Source organism: Vollenhovia emeryi, unplaced genomic scaffold, assembly GCF_000949405.1.
Source record: "Vollenhovia emeryi isolate VEMERY1.0 unplaced genomic scaffold, V.emery_V1.0 DF941237.1, whole genome shotgun sequence".
NCBI classification, from domain to species: Eukaryota; Metazoa; Arthropoda; class Insecta; order Hymenoptera; family Formicidae; genus Vollenhovia; species Vollenhovia emeryi.
The window spans coordinates 1-4,595 of record NW_011965129.1 but is presented as its reverse complement, the minus strand read 5'-3'; the positions used below and the strand labels follow the sequence as shown (position 1 = coordinate 4,595).

Sequence of the window (4,595 nt, the reverse complement as noted above, 5' to 3'; positions counted from 1 at the left end):
TTTCGCGGTTGGGTGTGAAGAACGGTAAGGTCGCGGTCACCCATCCAAGTTTTAACCACACTCAACGTTGCTTAAGGGGACCGCCTACATTAGGAGGTCAAAATCAAGCACTTTTTCGTGAATTTTTTACAAAGAAACTACACAATGGATTGTTTAGAAATTTTTACTGTTTTTTATGTATATCAAAAGTTTATAAAAAAATTTTTTTATTAAATTTCATAAGTTTAAATAAAAGTTATTAATAATTGAATGCTGATGCCTTTGAAAATTCCTTCTCCACGGCGTGCAGGATAGCGTCCCATAGAATCATCTGAATCATAAAAATAAAACATTTTTGTAAAGTTTATGAATATAGCTTCTATTTGAACTAAAAAAAATCATGAATTTATTAAAATAAATAAAAAAATTGTTGTTTAAACAATAAAATTGATTTTTTGTGGAAAATTTTCGTGTTTTTTTGTTAATAACTTTTTTTTGGCAATAATGTTTACTGATTTTTTTAGTTCAAATAGAAGGTAATTAAATAAGCTTTAATTTAAAAAAAAAAAGTCGATCCGTCCAGTAGTTTTTGAGTAATCGTGCACGCCAATTTGAAAAACATCGTTTCGAGAAAAACGCGTTTAAAGTTTTCGTACATGAAAAATAGTCGATAAAAATTTTTTATCGTTTATTTACCTTAACTTTTTGGTCAATCTGCTATCCCTGCTCCATAAGAAAGTCCCTCCTCTTCTTCAAACAGTTCATTCCTTTGTAATTCTTGTTGTTTTACGAGTTTTGTTGCTGGCTGCCCAAGTGGTCTGCTGCGGCGTTCCTGGCTTTTCGTCCGGTTTTCATCATTTCTCGAAGCCATTTCGCGGCAAACTGACCCAATAATGATGTCCATGCTTGACATAATCCTTAGGACTGACAAATAGCCTTCGTTAAAAATCCCAGCGGCCATTCAAGCGGCGATTTCGATTATTTTACGGCCGCAATGAAGATGTTTTGGTGCCAGTCGCCAAACCGTCGCGCTGAAGCTTTCGTTTGCATTCTGTGTGTGTCCGCCTAAGCACCTCTCAAGTAAATCTTTTCTAGAAAGATCTTCAAATATCGGGAAAATATATTTAGCTACTGTAGCATCCAAAGGTGGTGGGTGGGTGTATTCAAGTCCACGGCTCTCTGCAACACGAAATTTACACCAGCTGTCTTCTCCTGCGGGGCAATTTTCATGTTTCGGATTCTCATCTGTTGAGACCATATGCCAATACGTTGCCATTACATTTCTCTGCATATCCTCAACAGAGTCGCTATTTCTCATTATAGCAAGGCCGTAATACTTCGTCATTTTTTTAATAAGAGCATCGGTTAGTTTCCCTTTGCCTCCGAGCTTTTTCTCTTTTTTTATGTTGCGGAGTCGAGTACCCATACGTTTTTCTACGTGATTCACACACTCACTTTTTACTACAACATGCTTGTCTCCGTAGGGATTCAAATCAAGGATAGCTTTGAAAGTTTTCGAGTCCCCGTCACCGATATAGTTCATGTAACGCACGCCGTAATTTCTTTCAGAAGCCGAGAACATTTCTTTTATTGAGTCCACTTCCATTTTACCCGCACTGCCAATATGATTCGCCGAGCATTCTTCTTCGTGTGTCTCGTACCAATTTTTAAATTCTTCTGTTTGTTCTTTTCCGTTCCAAGCAATGCACGGTTGACAATAAGAACTTTTCACCACCAGATCAATAACTTTACCGCTGAAAGAGGCAATCAATGTTGTAACGCCGTATAATGAAGTAAATCCTCGTTTTTTCCAGCTCCCATCACCGGAAACTTTGAAATCGAGTAAAGGCCTCTCCCTTTATTCATTCTCTTTTTTCTCTTGCTCAACTACTCTTAGGCACATAGCATCAAACACCAGTTTCGTACATTCATATATATATAACGCCACTGTTTCGAATAATTGTGCGTATATAGCATGGTTTCTCAGTATAATGAATGTTTCATTACGCATAATAATTCCGACCAGAAGACGGCCGTGTTATATTATCAAAACCTTTGACGAATGCCATGTAGTAGGATAGGTTCTGGAAACTGCCCCTTCACATACAGTATGTGAAAAGGCAGTTTTCAGGACTTGTCCGACAATAGTATAGGATTCGTCAAAGTTTTTCATTATCAAACGCCACTGTTTCGAATAATTGTGCGTATATAGCATGGTTTCTCAGTATAACGAATGTTTCATTACGCACAATAATTCCGACCAGAAGACGGCCGTGTTATGTTATCAAAACCTTTGACGAATGCCATGTAGTAGGATAGGTCCTGGAAACTGCCCTTTCGTAAATAGTGTAAATGTACATATACATTTGATATAACGTATAAAATAATATCTATTTGGTATATAATCTTACTTTTTTCATGTCTATAATATTCCTTTTTTCATGCTTTCGTCCTAAGGCTGATATTACATTTGCCATACGATAATTATATTAGCCTACCCAGTAAGCAAGGAACATTAGAATAACATTTTGAAACATTGGTTTTATATGAGTTTTATTAACGTTCTTATATAATATTTTATAAATGTTTTTTAAATGTTACTCAATAAAATGATATTTCTGAATGTTTTAAAAATGTTGTAATAATGTTATTCCATGTTTTAAAAGAATGTTGTAAAAATGTTGTAATAATATTATTCCAAATATTTTATAAATGTTGCTTTAATACCTTTATTGAGATAAATTCAACATATATATCTGCAATAGTTTTAGAATATTTTATTTTATCTTTTATATAATGTTAAAATACTAAAAATTTTATTCTGTTCATGGTATATAACCAAAGTATATTTCAATATTTATTATTTTTTGTCAAAATATCGTTATACAATATATTGTGACGTGACGGATTCGCCGACGCGTGGCACCGCTTCGCCGCCGTCCCAGGGCGCGATTCGCGCCCGCGAGAGGGTCGAGAGTCCGCGAGAGTCCAACGAAACCTCCAGGGGGCTACCCTTAATAATCTTATTTTTCGTCCGCTTACCTATTTTTTTATAATTTTTTTTGTATCGCACTCGCCGATGCCATGCCCCGCCGCACCAGCAACGGGGGATAGAGAGAGGGAGATCGTGGCAACACAAAAAGAGAGTGAGACGAGACGAAATCCGCAACTACCGCGAGGAGAGGGTGGAGAAGCGGGAAGGCACTCGGACGACGGAATGAAGCGGACGGGCATACGACGGAGAGGCGCCCAAACCGCGGTCCCGGACCTGGGATAGCCGGAAGTTCTCCGGCGGAGAAAAATGAATATGGCCTCCTGAGGCGAACCGAAGAGGCGCGGCCGTGAGGAGCACCGACCTGGAGGGCGTAAAATTCTACCCGAGGCAAGCGGGGCTACCGTGGCACCCTGAAAATTATGGCGACCTTGCTGCTCTTGCGAACCCCGCGCCACGCCGGCGGAAAAGCTGGGGGGAGGTGGGGGAAAAACCGGGGGGATTGGCCGGGCCGCGGCGCCGTTATCTCGCGCAGCCCCCGCTCGCGGTCGCGATGATCGATCGCCCGATCGACCCGCCTCGCGAAAATTCCAACTCTCTCATGTGCGAACCTTCGAGCCTTCGACCACGTCGCGTGTACGGTTAGCGCAGGTTAGCGTAACCTATTTGTGCCGATCGCGGAGATGACGAGCCGACGGGAAGGCCGAGGATCCTGACCGGAAAGGCGCCGTGGGACAAGGACGGCATCGGTGAGGTGGCCCTCAAGCCTTGAGAAATGTTTATAAAGCCGCGTGCATGCGGGGAGACCGGCTCGCGCCCTGAGGTCGCGTCGCGCCATATTTCGCGTTTCGGAATTGCGATCGCGTTCCTGGGGGAACGACTGAGCGGTGGGATTTCCGGGCAGGCGGTCGATGTCAAGCGCGAGGGGCCTCAAGAGCCTGACGTGCGCTAATTCTAATCGGGTCGCGGATGATTATGCGCTAGAGTGGTCTTGAGAGAGCAAGTGCGAGAGGCGGACCGGGGGGGGCGACACCCGGGTTTTTCCTCGTGGGCCGTTCGCAGATTGGAACGTGTGGGGCCCAGGCAAGTCCATCGGGTCCGGTCCGGAGGAGACGATCGGGTAAGGGGGGATTTTCGTGTGGAGGGCCGAGGGGCGGTTCCGACGAAGACGGCGCTCGCCCAGACGGGTGACCGTCCGGGATCTCGCGTTCGCGTCTCGTGCATGACTGCTCACGAGTGCATCACGAGCGTCGACCACCCGGACCGCTCTCGCGTTACATCCGCCGTGTGGCACTTTGAAGCGGAAGCCAAACTACGACGAAAAATAGTGACAATATACAGGGTGGACCATTTTAACCTTTAATGGAGAATAACTCGAAAACCAAGCCCGGGAGAGAAAAATGTTTCAGACAAAAGTTGTTTGGTTTCGAGGGGGCCATAAGATGGTACCATTGGTTTGACCTTGAAGAATTATTTGAAGGTCACATAAAGGTCACTTTCAATTTTTTAAATGGAACCCCCTATTGTTTATTATACTATCTTATTCTACTAATTAATATGAACAATAAGATAGTATAATAAACAATAGGGGGTTCCATTTAAAAAATTGAAAGTGACCTTTATG

The 4,595-nt window shown here is 42.7% G+C and overlaps 1 pseudogene; it reads right to left on the bottom strand.

The window, feature by feature from the left end:
* Window positions 1-688: 688 nt before the first annotated feature.
* Window positions 689-2,056, bottom strand: LOC105571088 (annotated as a pseudogene).
* Window positions 2,057-4,595: the final 2,539 nt, after the last annotated feature.